This window comes from Erpetoichthys calabaricus, chromosome 6, assembly GCF_900747795.2.
Source record: "Erpetoichthys calabaricus chromosome 6, fErpCal1.3, whole genome shotgun sequence".
NCBI lineage: Eukaryota > Metazoa > Chordata > Cladistia > Polypteriformes > Polypteridae > Erpetoichthys > Erpetoichthys calabaricus.
The window spans coordinates 126,142,104-126,164,319 of NC_041399.2; positions in this window are offsets into that span (position 1 = coordinate 126,142,104).

The following is a 22,216-nucleotide window of genomic DNA, read 5'->3' on the forward strand; positions in this document are numbered from 1 at the left end:
AATTAATTAGGTTCCCAAGAGGCCTTAAGAAGTTCTTGCCCACTTAGCCTGTTAGAGTAAGACATATCCATTTGGTCAAAGATTTTTTTTATCAGCTATGGGAGGTTTCCAGACATGACTTACAAATTCAAGGAATTAGTTTCCAGTCTTACTGTAAAAAGACAGAAAATGTTTATTCTCTGTATCACAAACTATGATGTAATCTAATCCTGGATTGTCCATAGAGTTCACAATATAAAATGTAAACCTTCCTACATTACATTATTACAATAAGTGCAAGAATCTTGTACAATCTACTGATTTATAATTTTTAAAAAGTGCAGGCTTGATTCAAGAGGTGTTTTTTAAATTGTGTAAATCAATTTTATCAGTTTAGCTTTTTGTTTTAATGAGTTCACATAATTTTGTCTACATATTGTTCAGTGTGTATTCTGCTAGAAACCTTCTGACTACTCCCTGTCAGAAAAAAAGGTTGAATGCAGTGCCTAATAAAGAGTCCTCTGATCTACCCTTTGAAGTGTAAGCAGGAATCTGGGACTGGTTTGGTGAGCTAGTTGTTTAATTTTTAGAGTCCTCTAATTTTTACCTGTGGAGTGGAGGTATTGAGCAAGTCACAAGCTTGTCTTCAGCTTTGTTTCTAGTCATGAGCCTTGGCCCTGATTATCTTAAAGAAGGGTTGAAGTGATCAGATTCAGTTTTTTTTTAATCTTATATTTTTTGGACTACATCACTTTTTCCTGTTTGTCGCTGGGATTGGGAATTTGGAATAAACAGTTTTATTTTGGTTTTTTTTGTGTGTCTGTGTCTCTTGACCTCAGCCTGATCACTGAAGTACAATATACCTGGGTGTATGAGCCGTGCCGAAGCCGAGGGCACACAAGGCACCCATCCTGACATAATTTAATAATTTCGGTTGTATCAGTTTTAGAGTAATTTGTCATTCCTTATATCAATCTTAGAATTTTCTAATCAGTTATTGCCTGTTACTGAATCTAATTAGGTATTATTCTGCATTTACAGAGGTATGCTCCAGCTCCCCTTTAACCCTGAAGTGAATTAATTAGCCTTAGAGAATGTTATGTTATATTATTGCATTTTTTTCATACTAAACTCACATTTATGTCACTCTTGCTTTCTCTTTGGTGTCCCATCATTTGGCACTTCTCATTCATCATTTAAAATATTTTTAATCTATCGCTTTTTACTTGTCTTTTATCATTTTTTACTTGTTACTTTTCACTTGTAATTCCACACATAAGTTTAAAGTAATTAATGGCACAAAGCTTGTGAAATAATACAAAGTAATAGATCCATAGGATAACCTTTGAAGATATGTTTTGCTTTTTGTAAAGAACCTTCTAAATAATTGAAAATGTTTTACATTAAGTTATAATATTAGGCAATGCATTAGGCTATTTTGAATTGCTCCAGAAAGCAACCTCTTGTTAGTTAGCCCATTTTGTTCTGCATTAAAAAATATTCTTTTAGGAAATGAAGAATGACAAGCAAAAAAGTAATGTATGACTTGTAAAAAAATGGCAAAGAGGAAGTCATATACTGTATGTATATATGGCATTGAGTAATACTAATACTTGATGCACGAAGTAGTAAATGATGATAATGTAATAAAATGGATGCTGTAAATTCATCTATAAACAGGGAGAACACAGTAAAAATGCATTTACAGGTGTGTAAAATAAGACATGTTAAAGTATTTCATTCCAAAATCTTCTCCATGGTTTCTTCTTTATACCTTGGTAATTTCTGTATTGTCTTTGAGGTTGTAATACAATTCCTCTGTGATATCAGTCTAACTTTATTTGAAGCTTTAACATGATATTGGTTCTATATTCTTTTAGTAGAGTTTTACCCATGGCAGGTTTAACTTTTTGAAATTGTTAAATTATTGCCCATCTTATGACCTCGATAATTAAATTTGGATTTTCTGGTTACTTATTTTGACCATCACTAAACAAATATTTTATCACCTCAGATTATCATCTGTTTATGACCATCAATAAGCATGTGCCTGACCAGGTGCAGCAAGTCCAGAGGATAATTTCATGTGAAAGGCTCAACTTAGTGCATATCAATAATTTTCCTTCTCTATTACAAAGTATTGTTTTTTTTAAATCAAAACAGAGGGAAAACATCATAGAACCATTAAGAACTTACATTTTTGCACTACCTTAATTAAAACTCATTATAGTCATTTTCATAAACATTTAGTTATGTGAATCTGAAAAGGGCAAACATATAAAATGTAATTTCAGAAAGTATCCTTTTCAGAATATATGTTGGAATCCATTCATGAAATAGACTAGCATAAATTCAGAGATTTAGGGCCAGTTGGGAAAAAATGGGGTAAGTTAAAATATACTTTCATGATGCAAAGTTGCAACCACAGTTGAACAAGGGGTTGAATTAGCAACTCTTAACCTTTGAAGAAAATTTCATTTTTCTTTCTTTTTAGAGACTGCGCAGGTTTTTTCCTTTGAGAACACCTGAAAACACCATGTTAACCAGGAGGCTTATGAACACATGATATTAGTAGGGATGCACCGATACCACTTTTTTGTAAAACGAGTACGAGTACGAGTACTTGCATTTCAGTACTCGCCGATACCGAGTACTTGCCGATACCGAGTACTTAATAAAAACATGATTTAAATTTACAGGTAACAGCTTTAGTCATATAATTTAACAAAAAAAACAAGAAACTCTCGTCTATCCACTGGGAGGTTAGGCTAATTAGCGACACGGGGCTAACACTGCTTGTCCAAATATCCGTGGTGAAACTAAACGCAGAGGAGGCTTGCAGTAGGCTGTGGATATGTTTTTTCACGGAGTCGTGTAGTTTAGGCAGCTCTGTGTCAGTCATGTAGCGGCGGCTTGGGACATCATATCTGGGCTCCAGAACATGGAGGAGACGCAGGAATCCCACATTTTCTACCTCCGAGAGTGGCTGGTCACTCAATGCAATGTACTCGATAATTGCCTGTGTTATTTCACAGCACGTGGATTGTCTCTGGACATTTTCTCTCGTCTTGCAAGAGTTTGCTGCAGCGTGGGTTGTGTTGGTTTAGAAGCGTGGGTAAACTCTTTGTACTCGTTGTCGTGTTGGGATTTTAGGTGCTTGATTAAATTACTTGTGTTAAATGCACTACCTTTTGAGCCTCCTCTGGACAATTTCGCTGAGCACAATTTGCAGTCCGCCTTTGTTTTGTCGTCTTCATTCACTTTGAAATAGTTCCACATGGCTGACATGTCTCGCCTCGCCTTCTCCCCGCTCTGAGCTGCAGCCGGGGCCTGGGGGCAGGCACTCGGCGCCTGTGATTAACCCCTTACACACCGCTCAAACATAGACATTTCTCAGACCGTGGTATCGGTCCCCGGTATCAGGGGACTTTTAACGAGTACGAGTACTTTAGAAAATGTGGTATCGAGGCCGATACCAGATACCCGTTTCGGTATCAGTGCATCCCTAGATATTAGCATTTTAAAGTGGAATATACAATACAATACAATACAGTTTATTTTTGTATAGCCCAAAATCACACAGGAAGTGCCGCAATGGGCTTTAACAGGCCCTGCCTCTTGACAGCCTGCCAGCCTTGACTCTCTAAGAAGACAAGGAAAAACTCCCAAAAAAACCTTGTAGGGAAAAAATGGAAGAAACCTTGGGAAAGGCAGTTCAAAGAGAGACCTCTTTCCAGGTAGGTTGGGCGTGCAGTGGGTGTCAAAAGATGGGGGTCAATACAATACAATGCAGTACACAGAACAGAACAATTTCTCAATATAGTAAGAAATAAAAAATATAAATTTTAGAAGTGCAGAGCAGAATTTAACAGTAGATGATATATCCCATAATAAGATTTGGATTTGTGTAGAGTCCTGGAGACTTCATCCTTCAAGCTGCCTCCCCCATTTGGCCATTCCACGGCTGAAACAGTGCTGGGCCAGCCAATCCGATGAAAGGACCCCTCTTTCCCACAACTCCTGCAATCCTCCATCTGGGATGACTTTTCTTTAGGCAGGCAAAACAACTTGGCAGGTGGGCCGTGGCACCAAGTGCCACATTTGAGTACCGAGAAGAAAAACAGAATAAGTGAGGGTTAGTATACAATTATAACTGTCATGTTACTTATGTTTAAGTGCTAATGACTAACAACAGAGATGCAGTCTGTACAGTTAATCAGCAGCTCTAGTCAGGATATGCTAAACTGAAGTAGTGAGTCTTCAGCCGTGATTTAAAAGCTGAGACTGAAGGGGCATCTCTTATAGTAGCAGGCAGACCATTCCACAGTTTAGGGGCCCTGTAACTAAAAGCTCGACCTCCCACTGTTATTTTATTAATCCTTGGAATCATAAGCAGACCGGCATCTTGAGATCTTAATGTGCGCTCAGGTTTGTAAGTCATGATAAGTTCAGACAAGGAAGCCGGACCTCAACCATTTAATGCTTTATATGTTAAAAGAAGGATTTTGAAATCTGCCCTAAACTTAACCGGGAGCCAGTGTAAGGATTTAAGAACTGGAGTTATGTGTTCGTATTTTCTTGTTCTTGTAATAATTCTTGCAGCCGCATTTTGGATTAACTGGAGGCTGTATAAAGAACAGTTTGAACATTCAGTGATCACTGCATTGCAGTAGTCAATCCTACTAGAGATAAATGCATGAATTAGTTTCTCAGAATCCTGTTTATTTAAAAAGCGCCTTCATTTCCTAACATTTTTAAGATGGAAGAAACATGTTTTGGACAACTTTGTAATATGCGCTTTAAATGACATGCTAGAGTCAAAGATAACTCCTAGATTGCGGGTTGATTCAGTAAAATTGACTGAGATTCCAACTGAGTTAAATGATGACAAAATATTGTTGTGATCAGCGTCATTCCCTCCAACAATTAACATTTCTGTTTTATCTGTATTTAAAGACAAGTAGTTCTCATTCATCCACTCCTTTAATTCGCTAACACGACTAATTAAAGACAACATTGGAGAAACTTCATTTGATTTAAATGAAAGGTATAACTGGGTGTCATCTGCATACGAGTGAAAATTAACATTATGTTTCCTAATGAGAGATCCCAGTGGAAGCATGTACAGTGAAAACAGTAAAGGTCCCAGTACTGAGCCCTGCGGGACACCATATTGAACTTCTGTGTATAATGATGGAGTACTGTCAGCACATTTCTGTACATATTGGAATCGATTTGATAAGTAAGAACTAAACCAAGCGAGAACGATGCCTGTAAGCCCAACATCATTTTCTAGCCTGTGCAGTAAAATAGAATGGTCGATGGTGTCAAATGCTGCACTTAAGTCCAACAACATAATTACAGTGGAGTTTCCTTCATCAGAGGATATCAGAATGTCGTTTACAACCCGTGTTAGTGCCGTTTCTGTACTATGACCAGTGAGAAAACCAGACTGGAATTTCTCAAATAAATTGTAATGTAATATACATATGGTAATAATACGTGTTAAGAAAATTGTTAATTATAATAAAAAAAAACTTTTGAGGTTAATTCTTTTTATCTTTTTGGATTTGTTTAGCTCTTTAGATCTGGTTAAAAATATATTATAACTGCTTTCGTGTAAAACATCTATTGATATGAACATAATATATATATATGTGTGTTCCTGAGGTTTTCACTGTTAAAAATGATAAGCAATATTCAGGGGCGGATCTACTATGAAACTAATGAAACTTTAAGCTTGAGAGCCCTTAATACTGGAGGGGCCCCAGAAGCAACTTTAGTCCACATTGTTTAAAAATTTTTGGTGTCTACTTCATGAGATGGGATTTTTAAAAAATAATAATTATAGTCTAATTCACTACTACAGTAATTATTATCAAAATCTGAGATGTAGTGGTTACATTGTTAAAAAATGTGTGGTAATCTGTCATGGAACAACCTAATTGAAGAAGATAACAGTGGTTACCCACTTTGTTGCTGGTTGCAAAGGGGCCCCCATAACATTTTAAGCTTCAGGGCCCCAAAAATACACTGGCAATATTCTTGTAGCCACACACAATATACAGTACATAATCCAGAGATTTGGGGAGTAAGGTCTATTTTCTGAGGCATTTTAAGAAGTATTTGGGTTTGCAGAACTAAATTCTGTCTCTCCTGCACCAGACTAAGGCCGATCATAACACTGATAGGAGGCTAGTGTATTGTATTAACACATTCTAACTAAAGACTTTGTCATCACCCCATCAGCTGGTCTTCAGATTATGAGAGGATATTGGAGTTCAGTAAAATATTGCAAATGAAATGAGAAGAACCTGCAGACTCCAACAGGTTTAAAATAGCATGCAACAAAAAACTTTCCAATATGTTAAAATGTCTCCCTAAAATTTATATCACTGCAAATAATAAAATAAAAATCAAATTATTCTCAAGTCATTAAGGACGTTATTGGATTTATATTTAAACACTAAACATAAAGATTATATATAGAGGTCATTTAAAATATATTATATTATATAATATATTAAATATTAAAAATGCAGAGGGTGCAGACCTATAAATACCTGGGAGTGCAGCTGGATGATAAATTGGACTGGACTGCCAATACTGATTCTGTGTGCAAGAGTGGACAGAGCCGGCTATACTTCCTTAGAAGACTGGCGTCCTTCAACATCTGCAATAAGATGCTGCAGATGTTCTATCAGACAGTTGTGGTGAGCGCCCTATCTATCTATCTATCTATCTATCTATCTATCTATCTATCTATCTATCTATCTATCTATCTATCTATCTATCTATCTATGGTGAAATTATTTCTTGATTTTATATTGAAAGGAGGGTTCCTCTAGCTGTGAAAATCTTAACTTATTTTAAACAGAAAACAGTAACAGACAAGGTGGAAAGGAAACTCTCATTGACAGGTATATAACTGAATGGGTTCCTTTGTTTAGGACAGGTGATATGTATTTTACTTTGTTGCCATAGCAATGCTAATTGCATGGAATTTGATTTGGTGAAGCTTATACAAAAAAAATCAATACAAACATACAATTTAAGAACAACACTAATCACCTCTCTCCAACAGTTCCTAAACAACAAAAATACACCTAGACATAATCAACAAATTAGTTTATAAATCTCTAAAGTGCAAGGTATTAATTTGTGGATATTTATGCTTATGAAATATGGTAATTCTAGTCTTTATTGACCAGTTGATACCCAGAAATAAAGAAGAGTATAGATGAGATGAGAGTGACAGGGCAGAAAGATTTAAATGGATTTTTGTTTTAGTCTGATAAAGCCGGGTGAAGCCAAAGTGAATACAGTAAAAATGAATAAGAGGAACAATCCACACTACTCACTGTATCTGCTTCCTATCCACAGACAAGATACTGCCAAGCCAAACTGTGATGGAAAAGGTCAAAAGTCTTTTAATAACAGAAATCTAAAAAATGGTTATTACTTCCTATTACTTTCAATGATAGTTGCCATATGTAACTTGGACTACCTAAAAGAAAGAATAACCCACATAGTTTTAGTAAACTTGTAATCCTTGTACTACCACATATAATAGATATTATGTAACTATTCACTAAAAGATTTTCCTTCCTGATTTGCCTAACATGTCCAAAATAAGCCTAATGCCCATATAACATACTATAACCATTCTTATTTTCAGGGGTTCATAACTGCTGTAAAATGGAATGCTATTACCAAGCAGTAACAGAATTTCTAAAACTTTGTATTATACAAAGCATTCTGAGTACCCAAGTGGTTATAGCATGTTGATGAAAATGCTGTTTTAAATTAAAGCCTGAACAAGATAACTGCTTTCTATTCAACATATAAAGAGAGACTAAATACAATTCATAACAAAAATGGAACACCGATGGACAGCTGAATAACCAAGGAAATCTAATTTATCTTGAAGTGACACTGAGTGTTTTACAAATAAACCCCTACAACCTAAATCTACAAAGAGGAATGCCCAATTGCACAAAGCTGACATATTGGTTGAAATGGTAAATTCAGAACGGAGCTTTTAAAAGTGAGTAGTCTGGATTTTTGCACAATATGATTAAGTTACTCATTATTACTGTCACAGAAACATTTTCAAAGGACTGCTGAAACTTACAAATGTAGGGATAACAGTTAAAAGCCTAAAGAGAATAATGAGTGGAGTGTAATCAAAATGTTCTGATCCGCCAAAAAATAAGGTTTACTGAACAATGCACAAGATGGAAAAAGGAGGTACCAGATTTAAAAAAAGAAAGTGAAATCCTGATCCTCAATAGCCCTGACTAGTACCATGTTAATATATTGGATACTCTGTGCCTGGTAAAGTAGCTTAAAACAGACCCCAGTAAACACACACGCACTCAAAAAACCTCTGCTGAAGAAGCAGCGTTGCGCCATTAAAAAACTCAACGATAAAATTACCGTTAAAAAGAAAAAAACCCTTTTAAATCAGAAAGGAGGGTTTCTCGGAGCCCTATTAAGCGCGTCCATTCCTTTCATTACTAGTTTAATAGGTTCGCGAGTATAAATATGAATACAAGTGCAAGATGTACCTGGTACCTCAACAACAACTGGCTCAATTACAACAGAAAGCACAAGCTTCTAGCGACCTTTTAAGCGCTACAGGAAGTGAACTGGATAAACAAATGAAATTCATACTTGAACGCAGTGACTTGAGCACCGATGCAAAAGTAAAACTTTATACAACCGTCTTGCAAAGATACCTTACCTTTGTGAAAAAAGCGGATAAAGAAACCAGAACCACAGAAAAATGCATGTATAGATACAAACTTTTTAAAATCTAAAGACGTAAATAAAAACAGACAGCCTGGTGTCAGGGTCCCCTGTGTATTAAGATATCTATACTAATAAAAGCAAAGCCCTCACTCACTCACTCACTCACTCACTCACTCACTCATCACTAATTCTTCCACTTCCCGTGTAGGTGGAAGGCTGAAAATTTGGCAGGCTCATTCCTTACAGCTTACTTACAAAAGTTAGGCAGGTTTCATTTCGAATTCTACGCGTAATGGTCATAACTGGAACCTCTTTTTTGTCCATATACTGTAATGGAGGAGGCGGAGTTGCGTATCGCATCATCACGCCTCCTACGTAATCACGTGAACTGAAAACAAGGAAGAGCCCCAAAGAGCGCTGAAGAAAACATTCTCCGTCAACCCCCCCACACCCCCCCCGCCCCTCCGCACATCACGCATTTTCGTTAATGAAGTGACGTAATACTCCAGCTCCACCTTCTTCACACGTTCATTCACCAAATTATTTGTCAATTATATTTCACAGTACGAATTTATAGCACGACTCAAACGCGGAAACGAAGGTAAATGACGTTAATTGTTGAGTGTCTTTTAATACTGTGCAAGCATTAACACATGTGCAATTTAAAACGTGTGCATTTACAGGGTGATTTCTCAGGCTTAAAAGCTCGCTTTTTATTAAAAAGGTAAATGCAAACTGTTTTATTCTGAAGGTCACAACCCACGTTGAATTTCAGCCGTTAAACGCGCAAAAATGTCGGTACACCAGATAAATAAGAGCAACATAATTATCAGTTGTATTGCATGCTTACAATACATATAGAAATGTGTTAATCATTAACTAATAGTATGGGATGGTGTTTTTCGACTCAGCTACCACATGCCGATGGAGACCCAGAACTGCTTTGGAAAATTATGAAAGCCTTGGGGCCGATCTGGAAGAAGGTAGTGCAGCGCCTTGATTTAAACGATTCAATGTCTAGTGGTGTTTGCGTAGCTTATTGTCAATATCTTTACACCTGTTTTTAAGACTTATTGACTGAAACGGGCTTTCACGAAAAAAGTTAGGGCTTTGCTACAGGATACACCCTCCACAAGTTAAGGAAGTAAAAATAAAGGTATATATTTCTGTTTTATTTAAACCTTTTAAGTTCGTATGCATAGCCCCATTTGGTTGTTTTAGTTTTTTTTTTTTTTTCTTCAGTAATATTTAATCTCCTTAAAAGAAAAACAACATATGCATTTTACTTTTTTTGTATCTCTTTAGTAATATTTTAGTGTAAAAGGGGATAACCAGTATTTAAACCTTTTATGTTACTTTATAAGTTATTTTACACAATGTTGAAAAATTAATAAGAAAGCTACATATTTTGGCAGCTGCTGCTTTAATTTTCAATGAAATGAAAAAGCTCTCCAAGAGAAAACCTCAATGAAGAAGAAACAGTTTGCACTATCTAAAAAGGAGAAACCCTCATTTATAAAGGTTTGCTGCAGATGACTTAACTGAAAATAAATTGAATAGTTCCTATGTGTATAATACATATTTATCTATTGACTTATTGCTTTTATTCCAGCAACTTGCAACATCTGAGGTACAATTTGTACATTACTTTTGTTTTTTTTTGTGGCAGCACAGGCAGGTGAAGTGACTTCCTCAGGGTCACACAGTGGTGTCAGTACCAGGATTTGAACTGACAAGCTCCGGGTTTGCTGAAATATTACTGAAGAAAGAAAAAAAACGGAAAACGGGCAAATGGGGCTATGCATACAAATGTCCATCCATCCATTATCCAACCCGCTATATCCTAAATACAGGAGCCAATCCCTGCCAACACAGGGCACAAGGCAGGAAACAAACCCCCGGGTAAGGTGCCAGCCCACCGCAGGGCGCACACCACCCACACACACCCATACACCAGGGACAATTAGAATCGCCAATGCACCTAACCTGCATGTCTTTGGACTGTGGGAGGAAACCGGTAGTACCCGGAGGAAACCCAGACAGACACGGGGAGAACATTCAAACTCCAAGCAGGGAAGCGAACCCGGGACTCCTAAACTGGCACCTTTCACTGTGCCAACCATGCCCGCCCGCATACAAACTTAAAAAGGTTTAAATAAAACAGAAATTATATACCTTTTATTTTTACTTCCTTAACTTGTGGAGGGTGTATCCTGTAGCAAAGCCCTAAGTTTTTTCATGAAAGCCCCTTTCAGTCAATAAGCCTTAAAAACAGGTGTAAAGCTAAACTTGCAGCACCACTATTCAATTACACTTGCCTAACGCCTCTCCTAAGGGGACATACTGTGGGATCTAGGCATCAGTCAAAGCACCAATCACAGGCCCGATTAGAAAGCGGGAAGCTGTGATTTGTCGTCTCCCTCCCATGTAACAATCACAGCCCGTGTTACAACGCACTATGTATGTATGTGTATATGTATATATGTATATGTGTGTGTTTATGTATGTGTGTATATGTATGTGTATATATATGTTGATATGTGTATATATATATACGTATATATATGTGGATGTGTATATGTATATATATATATATTTATATGTATATATATGAATATGTAGATATGTGTATATGTAGATATGTATATATATATCGTCAGGCGCTCAACAGCCTGGTGGGGGTGAGGGGCACCCAGCGGGATACCTATCAGCTTCCAGCTACAGGCACGTGCCTGCTCGTACGCGGGAACGTGAAAAGCACAGGCACTGGCCAGCTCGTACTAGAGGGTGCGTGCAGGGGCTCACCCAGCGGAATACCTGTCAGCTCTCTCTACACACTCACACATGCTCGCAGGGGCTGTCAGCTTGTCTTTCTGTGAGATGAAAGAATCACATCTAAGGCTGTTTTACTGCAGAGTCTGTATGTAAAATGGGGAAGGCTGGATCTGTAAGCGGACTTAGATAGAAAAGATTTTACAAATGATAAAGCAAAGGTTAGACAGATATTTTAATCTTGTGATAATATTAAAATCATATACAGAGCCGAAGAAGATGAACTGCTTTTTTATACACCACTTTCAGAAGGGCTTTCAGAAGGGAGGGGACTTATTTGAATGTGTTCTTTTCACCTGTCAGAGGCAGGCAATTCATGCCTGAACATGTCAATCGGGCCATCAGGGTATGGATAGGAACATGTCTGGACTTGTCCTCGGGAGAAGGGGCAGGGAGGTGTGGGGGTCCTGCCACAAACAGGTGTTGACAGATGATGGGACCAACACCCGTCAAACTGATCTTGACACTTACCTCGGCCAAGCAGGTGGAGGGGGGCTGGGAGCAGAACCGACATCCATCATAAAGCTCTTGACACTTACCTTGGACAAGCAGGTGGAGGGGTGGGAGTCTGGGCGAGGCACATCATTTAAATACCCCAATCAGGTAGAGGAGTGGGATTAAGGCGGAGTTGGGGGCAGGCTGTCATTCACTAATCCACTGATGGGGGGGTGGGGTGCATCCTTTAAATCCATCAATCAGGTGGATGGGCGGGATTAAGGAGGGGTCAGAGGCAGGGACAGGTTGTCATTCACCAATCCACCGCCAGGGGGCGGGACCATCATTCAAATCCACCAATCATCTGTCCAAGTGCAAGTTTGCTAGACTTACCTCACCTGGGCACAAATTCACATTGTACAATCTACAGACCCCCACATCTTAAAACGTAACTCACCTTCCCATAACAGGTCTTGTACTAAACCCACAGGACAAGTCCAACCTAAATCTTTTTCTGCCTTTACAATCAGGATACCTATATTTCCTTGAACATAAATTTTGCCCTATTTTCTTTCAGGCCTGAAAATTTCTCAGTTACTTTCTGATTAAATTGAGTCATTTCACCACTCCTGTCAAGAAATTTGCCTTGTACTATTGTCTAGATCAGTGTTTCCCAACGTTTTTGTAACCAAAATTATCCCAAGCCACACCACTATTTTACTAACCACAAACACATATATATCTCTATGTTTAACTAACCGAAGGGGAGGGACTAATGGAGAAGCCAGTAAAAAAGGAGCCCCAAGCTTCTGCAGGAAGACCTTTTCTTCTCAGACAGGTATCAACCACCTGTGGAGGTTGTCCCTATCAGGTTCAGACCCAAGTGTGCTACATTATTATTTCCATGGTATACGTGACTAGCTCTTATGGCATACTTGTTGAAAAACTGGTCTAGATGACTGCGGCTACTTTCATGCCACTTGCATTTTTCAGAAAGATGTTTTCAGTCTCGCACCCCTGTCATTGTTCACAACATCTCGGTACCAACACTTTGAAATAGCAAACAGGGAAAAACATTACTTACACTACATCCAGTTAGCCAACTCCGTTTGTCATAACAAGAGCGGGACAAAGTTTGTACGTAAGGTCATCACTGATCACTTGCCTTCTGCTGAAAGGTTCTGTTGGCACCTTTACACTTTTTTTAGACATGTTTAGTATAAGTTTAGGTTAAGTCTGATTACTGTTTAGGTTAGGGCTGAGTGGTATGAGCAAAATTCTATATCATGGTATGTTTCAAAATTATATCAGTTTCATTGTATTCAGCTGTATTTTTTTCCCCATGCATGAGTGGATGTTAACCACATTTTCCACTGCAATTACTGCAGTAGACTGGCTAAGAATAACCTATTCCACTGTCATGAAAATTGTACATTGTACAAAAACAATTTTAATGTGCACACAGGTATTAATGCAGGTTTGCATGGCCCCATAAAGTGATAGTTTTCAAGGGGGTGGCACTAATGAAGAGAAGGAATCACATTGCATGACAGATGCAGTCAAAATATAGAACCTTTTTATTGAACAAATTTTGCAAAAACTTAAACTATAATTTTGACAACATATTTTTAATCATCCAAAGAGGCATTTAGACTTAGTAAAATATTTAGAGGTGCTTGTCAAAAGTTGTATTGCACTGAACATGTCTTAGAAAAGGAATAAAGAGTAAATATTTTTTGTAAACCAACTACACTTTCTGTTAATGTTATCAATCTCTGTCCACTGATACGTTAGCTTTTTTTGTCATAGGCAGTACCTCTAGCAAATGCGTCTACAAGTAATGTCTGACTCGAGTGTCCTCTAGCTTTTTCAGTTTTACCTGAGGACGTGGAGGGTGCCAATCTTAGTTCCATACATTCATGGTACTCCAAAGCATGTTTGCGGCTAAGGTGGTGCAGCAAATTGCTTGTATTGCCGGCTCTGGCGACAACTTTAGCTCCAACCTTTTAAAACCAAAATCTCCAGACAACAGACACGGCTTCTTTTTTCGGTAAAAGTTCTTCTGTGTCACCATGTTCAACTTTATCGTCTGCTACAGCTTCAGTTTCAGAATGTTCTCTGTCCATTTTCACCACTCAATACCTCCACTAACACATGTACTCCATTGCAGTGTAGCAGTGAAAAAGGTCCCACCTTAAACATTTTCCCGCTGCGCCATGTTCCGAACGGTTTTTAGGCTATTTAAACCGGTATTGCGGTATAAGAAAAATCCATATCATAACAAAAATAAAAAACGGTTTTCAGTATGAACCGGTATACCTCCCAGCACTAGTTTAGGTGTTCTTTATACTCATGCCACTTTGAATTTTTGCTGAAATTATTTTTATTTACTTTCACATTTGGACAGGGTGATTGTTCTGAGGCTAGGAACCTGGGCCGGCAATCAAAAGGTTGCCAGTTTGAATCCTATACACACCAGAATTAACTGTACTCCATTGGGCCCTTAACCTGCAATTACTTTGTTCTGGGTATAACGTTTACCTACATCCAGCTCTGCAAGCAGGTCCTCCAATTACAGGGAAACTTGGCACTCTATCTAACAAACAAAAACCTCACACTGTTCCAGTGTGGTGATAAGGTGTTACCCACTGTACTCAAGTCCCAATCAAGGTGGTTTGTCATGTGGTGAGTGCGGCAACACGCTATCAGCATATGCTCCCAACCTCCCTCCTCTTCCACATTTGTTCCAGTTACTGTGGCAAAGTTTCTGACACATGGGCCAGCAGTGATGATCTGACATATATATCCATCCATCCATCCATTGTCCAACCCGCTGAATCCGAACACAGGGTCACGGGGGTCTGCTGGAGCCAATCCCAGCCAACACAGGGCACAAGGCAGGAACCAATCCCAGGCAGGGTGCCAACCCACCGCAAGACACACACAAACACACCCCACACACCAAGCACACACTAGGGCCAATTTAGAATCGCCAATCCACCTAACCTGCATGTCTTTGGACTGTGGGAGGAAACCCACGCAGACACGGAAGAACATGCAAACTCCATGCAGGGAGGATCCGGGAAGCGAACCCGGGTCCCCAGGTCTCCCAACTGCGAGGCAGCAGTGCTACCCACTGCACCACCGTGCCGCCCCTGACATATATATATGAGTCACAATTTCCAATCATTTGAACTTTGATTTAGAGAAGATTTCTTGCTTCTTCCTCCTAAGATTTAGAATAGAGTTTCAGAAAATTATGAAACTATTATTTTATATTTAAGCTCTTCTGTTTTTTGGTAATATCTTGGCATGTTCTGAATACAGTTTTTGTCTTTTGCCCTTTCTTCTTCCCTTTTCTGTATTGGATCATTACCTCTATAAAGATCACAATATTGTTGTTCTCTATTTTCTCCATCAAAATAAATAAATACATTTTAACTGAAAAAATTAAAGTCCTTTTTCAGCAAATATTTTTGGTCTCAATATACAGTACAAAGGTGTAAATTGCAGGCTTTTATCTGGAGAAACATGCACATTCATGTTGGACCAGCCCCTGGGTATTGTACTTGTGTGTCTTCTTTTATCAAAGCTTTGGTTGGACATGGTTTATGTGTTGTGATGTGACTGTATGGTCCAATTTAGGATGCACAATGGCAGCTGGATATGTGACATGTTGAAATTGTTGCAAGATAAGTAAACCCTTCTGATTCTTCCACTTCACTCACTTCCTTTGACATAAAGAATCCAAGTCTTCTGAAATCCAGTAAGTGGAATGTCATTTGGTTTCTTCATTATTAAGAATTATGCTAATTTGATCTTTTTTAGGGTTTTATTCATTGATTATCCAAGTTTGACTTTTGTTCATGACTTTTGTTCTGACCTTATATCCTGCTTTGTCTTTTATGCATTGAGAGCAGAAAAAATAGCACATGGCTGTTGTCAGAAAGCTTTTTTTTATCTCTGCAACTTTGATTAAATAAATGCTGAAGAGAAATTAAAAAGAGTAATATTATGGAATTTCACTAAGTTAGTGAACACAGAAAAAATGTAACTGTCTTTGCAACTTTGGTTATAAAAAGGTACAAACTTTAGAGAACTATATAAAAGCAATATTATTAAATTTCACTAAGATAGGGAACACAGAGGAAAAACTAACATATTTTAGTTTATTAGTTAAATTAAGATTACATTAACAAAGAGACTCATATTGATGATTTCCTGATAAAATTTCTAGTAGCTTGATGCAATTTGTGCAGATGAGTTGGATACATCATTGAGGCTCTGTAAAATTCTAAGTGCTAAACATTTCTTACAAAAATGGGAAGTCCACTGGTTCTGATAGCTATCAAGAGGAATTATATAAAAAGCTGTTCAATTAACTTTGTCAATGTTATGATTAACAAGCTAGGAAAGATAACATTTTACTAAACTATCTCATGCATCATTTACTGTTTTTCCAAAAAAAATAAAACTAATTACTTCTTGAACAGATAGGATTTTGGCAAATTTTTTGGCAAAGTCAGTTATACTCCTGTAGTATCTGAGCTTCATAATTTTAAAAAAAGTTTATGATAGTGTTGAATATAGATAGAGTATCTAGTCACTGCACTATACAAATTATTTGTGTACCGATCATATGTGCATAATTTAAGTTATTTTTCTTTAGACCAGGGGCTTCATGTATAAACGGTGTGTATGCACAAAAATGTTGCGTATTTCTGTTTCCACGCTCAAATCGCGATGTATAATGCCTAAATTTGGTGTAAAGCCACACACATTTTCACGGTAGTTCAAACCCTGGCTTACGCAAGTTCTCCACTCAGTTTTGCAAACTGGTGGCAACCCAGTGTCAAAGCAGTGCTTTTCTTCAAGTTTGATTTCCCTTTATTATTTAGATCCAAATCCATGACGCGGCTTTATCATATACACTTAAATTAACCGCATATTGTTTATTAGTTTAAGGCATCTGATTCAAATTAACCTGTAACAATATAATGGTCCACGGAATGGCCAAACTATTCCAAATACCATAGCTGCTTTAGCGTTTTTACTTTCACCGCACCTTCTTCTTCTTCATCTTCTTCTTCTTTCAGCTGCTACCGTTAGGGGTTGCCACAGCGGTTCATCTTTTTCCATATTACTCTCACTGTACCACTCGGAGTATTTATATCACTGTATCTGAGTGTGGAATTACAGCTTTACAGCAGCTGATCAGAAAGAGAATTATCGGTACGCAGCATCAAGCACACGCTGTCCCAGCCATGCGCACTGTCTATGGAACTGCTCTCATATGGCAAACAATTCAGAGCCTTTTCTGTGCTGGCCTCGCGGTTCAGAAACAGTTTCATCCCAAGAACTATAAACACACTCAATCAGTCCATTAAGTGCTCCTTGTAGAACTGTTTGTACTTATAAGTACAATTTCCTCACTGCAATAACTTGCAATACAGTTATAAAATTGCACAACCTGCGCCACTTTATAAAGCCTCGCGTATTTACATATGATGACAATATCATTTTTAAGATGAAATGCAGCAAAATATGTTGATTACATTACACAGATAAAATGTTAACATCATTTAAAAAATCTATATTTTTAATAATTAAACATATGAGGACACAGTGTCGCAGCACTAGCAAGGAGCTGGTGCACCGTTGTTCCTGCCTTGCACTGTATTCTTGCTGGGGCTGGTGTGACACTGGAAGGATAGATGGATAGAATTACGAAGATATTTCAATGTTCCTTAAAAGTTTTGAAGAATCTGAGTTCTAACCTTGCAGATGGCTTAACTCTATTACTGAGCTGATTGTGTGGCGATTGGGTACTTCGAGAAATAAAAGGTAGAACAGGAATTGGGGGTTAATATATTTGAAAGAGACAGTACTACTACAATAAATTATTTCATCAAATGTCGTGCATCTTGCGTGAGACAGGAACAATCTTTGGATGGGGTGCGAATTCGTTACTATCACTGCGCCACCATATTCCCATGTTTAATACATGCTTTAATTGATATGATATGAATATTGAAATGATATCAGGTATACATCTCAGTATTTAATTTATTCAGAGAGGTGTAATATCAAGGCGCTTTCTAAATAAACAGGATTCTGAAATATTAATTCATGCATTTATTTCTAGTAGGATTGACTACTGCAATGCGGTGTTCACTGGATGTTCAAACTGTTCTCTATACAGCCAGCAGTTAATCCAAAATGCGGCTGCAAGAATTATTACAAGAACAAGAAAATACGAACACATGGCTTTACACTGGCTCCCAGTTAAGTTTAGGGCAGATTTCAAAATCCTCCTTTTAACATATAAAGCATTAAATGGCCAAGGTCCGGCTTACTTGTCGGAACTTATCATGACTTACAAACCAGAGCGCACATTAAGATCTCAAGATGCCGGTCTGCTTATGGTTCCAAGGATTAATAAAATAACAATGGGAGGTCGAGCTTTTAGTTGCAGGGCCCCTAAACTGTGGAATGGTCTGCCTGCTACTATAAGAGATGCCCCTTCGGTCTCAGCTTTTAAAACCGGCTGAAAACTCTTCAGCTTAGCATATCCTGACTAGAGCTGCTGATTAACTGTACAGACTGCATCTCTGTTGGTAGTCATTAGCACTAAAACATGAGTAACTTGATAGTTATAATTGGATACTAACCCTCTCCTATTCTGTTTCTCTTCTCAGTACTCAAATGTGGCACTTGGTGCCACATCCCACCTGTCAAGTTGTTTTGCCTGCATAAGGTAAAGTCATCCCTGATGGAGGATTGCAGGAATCGTGGGAAAGAGGGGTCCTTTCATCGGATTGGCTGGCCCAGCACTGTTTCAGCCATGGAATGGCCAAATGGGGGAGGCCGCTTGATGGATGAGGTCTCCAGGACTCTAAATATATCCCAATCTTATTATGTGATATCATCTACTGTTAAATTCTGCTCCGTACTTCTAAAATTTTTATTTTTATACTGTATTGAGGATTTGTTCTATTCTGTGTATTGTATTGTATTGTATTGTATTGTATTGTATTGTATTGTATTGTATTGTATTGACCCCCTTCTTTTGACACCCATTGCACACCCAACCTACCTGGAAAGGGGTCTCTCTTTGAACTGCGGTGTAATTTATGATACTTGTAAAGGTTAGCTTTGTTTTTTTTTTTATTCACTTTTCATTCTCTCAGTCGCGTTCAGGATCCTTCCCCCAACCCCGACACTCCTATTTTCACATAAAGACGCGCTATAGCTCTGCGTGCACTTTTCGTGGCATTACACATGTATTTTTTGAGCATGCCCATGTCGCTCAAACACAGGAACATATGTTGGTGTACAAGTATAACAAAACAAGTGCACTTTTATTCAAGACTATAACTGAAGAAAAAAGAAAGCATGCTAAACCTGGGTTACAATGTTATTTCATGTGCTAACATAATTGTTCCCAATGTTGTTGTTTATTTAGTATCAAAATTGGTCCATTACCGGATCTTATATTATTGACCATTCAATATTTTAAAATACAAAATTTGCGGGGGTTACGTTCCTAGAGCACCCGCAAATTGTGAAAAACCGCGACTTTTGGATGTGGTTAAAAAATGCCTTTTAAATGCCTATTTTTATGGTTTCAACCCTAAATACAGTATGCCCCCAAAGCACTTCAATTTCGTTGCAAACTCAGCTTAATACATTAATACTTTACATGAAAAATTACCTTAATACATTACCTAAAAACAGAATGTAAAGGTAAACCCATCTACTGTACAGTACTGTACTGCAATGTCTCCAGTACCAATGTTACCGCTATACGTACTGTAATTCATGCAAGTGCGTTTTCTTTGGTATGCTCTGTCATTTTCTTTGTTATAAGTAGAGTAAATAAATAATAATATAATTTAATTAAAATACAGTAAAATTTACGGGTACTCACCAATGATGAATGATATTGATGATGAAGTAGTTTTAAAACTTTAGTAGATTTAAAACTCCTCGGGTGGCGCCTCTTCTTCAGGCGCTTCAGGAGGAGTCGTATCTTTGTATGGGTCTTCTTCTGGTGGGGTTTCGTGCTGGCTTTTCTGTATAGGTTTCAGGAACATTGTTATAGGAAGTTGCTACATTGTCTCCTGTAGCGAACTGCTGGTAAAATTTCCATGCTTTCTCACGGATGATGTTGCCATCTTCCTGCAGTCGGTGAACAACAGTGCCAAGGCAGGTTCCATCCTGACGATATTTTTATTCCTTATGGTCTTTTCCTTTTTAGCACTATCACAGAAACTTACAGATACGGTACTCCGGATTACTGCTTCGTTCTTCTTTTTGTAGCATACGGTGCTTTCATTAATGCCATAGTGGTGCACTACTGCAGCATAACTTTTTAGTTCCCAGAGCAAATCAACCTTCTCCTGGAGTGTTTTGAACTTCTCCTGGCACTTAGTCTCAGTTCCAGAAGCCTTAGAAGGTGCAGAGCGGTTCGACGACATTGTGTGCGTTTAAAATAACAAAACAATAACAAAATGGAAAACACGTCACAAAGCAGCGCTCAATTATCAGCAAGGAGAAATTAATAACATTCTCGGATTGGTTACTTTCACCATCCCAAACCGCAGTGGTAAACCCACTCACCTGGAGACGCGTCACAAAGCAGCAGTCAATCATCAGCAAGGAGAAATGAATAACACTCTCAGATTGGCTACTTTCACCATCCCAAACTGCGTTTCCCTCAGCGGTGGTAAACCCACTCACCAGGAGACGCATCACATGGCAGCAGTCAATCAGCAGCAAGGAATAGAATCATATGTGAAAAGAATCAAGTCAAGTCAAGTTGGGGAGCATGCACTGGTACAGTGCGTTGCCACATCTACTACACGACGAAACAACTCAGGATCCTAGTTGGCATCCCCCCAGGCAAACACATGGTCCAGTCCCACCCTCCTGAAGTGACCCTCTATCTCCCTCAGCCTGGTGTTTCGTGGGCGACCCCTTGGCCTGGTCCAGCCACTCAGTTCCCCAAAAATGAGGATCTTACAAGTTGGATCACCCTCTGGGAAATGCGCTGTAACTGACGCTCCCTCGCAATGCAGGTAATGTGCCTCATTTGGGACTCCATGAGAAACCACACATTCAACACAAAGTCAAACCAACGGTTCCCAAAGATTTTTAGGAGAGTCACAGTACCAAAGGAATCCAGTCTTCGTCTCAGGTCACTGGATAGCATTCATGTCTCGTAACCATATGGCAAGACAGGAAGCACCAGGACTCTAAAGACTTGGACCTTTGTCCTTTTGCATAGATATCGGGAACGCCACACACCCCTTTCCAGCGACCTCATGACCCCTCCATGCTGTCCCAATCCATCTACTGACTTCATAGGAAGAGTCACCAGAGACATGAATGTCACTGCCAAGGTAAGATAAACCTCTCAACAAGGTCGACACTCTCTCCGCAGACAGACACACTTCTGATGGCTGTGCCCAAGAGGTCATTAAAGGCCTGGATCTTGGTTTTTATCCAGGACACTCACAAGCCCAGGCACACAGACTTCTCTCTCAGTTTCTCGAGCGGCCTGATCAGAGCCTCCATTGACTCCGTGAAGATCACAGCATCGTCAGCAAAGTCAAGATCCATGAATCTTTCTTCACCAACAGATGCCCCACAGCCACTGGACCCCACAACCTTGCCCAATACCCAGTCCATACAAGCACTGAACAGAGTAGGAGCAAGAACAAACTCCTGACAAACTCCAGAATAAATCTGGGAAAACACAGAGGTTCTGCCTCCACTCTCCACAGCACTCACAGTACCAGTGTACAGGCCAGCCATGATATCCAGCAATCTTGAGTGGTTCCCGCGAACCCTCAGGATGTCCCACAGGGCAGCTCGATCAACTGAGTTGAACACTTTACGAAAATCAACAAAGGCTACAAAGAAACTCTGCCGATATTCACGTTTGTGCTCCATGAGAACCCTCAGTACCAGGAAGCGGTCGATGGTAGACTTCTTAGACATAAAACCAGACTGCTCTGGTCGTAGGTAGGTGAGCAAGCGATCACGGATCCTATTGAGGATGACTCTAGCAAGAACCTTACCCGGCACCGAGAGCAGTGTTATCCCCCTGTAGTTGCCGCAATCCAGGCGATCACCCTTCCCTTTCCAGATAGGGACAACAAGTCCCATTTTTCTGTCAGTTGGGATGACACCAGTCTCCCAAATGGAAGCA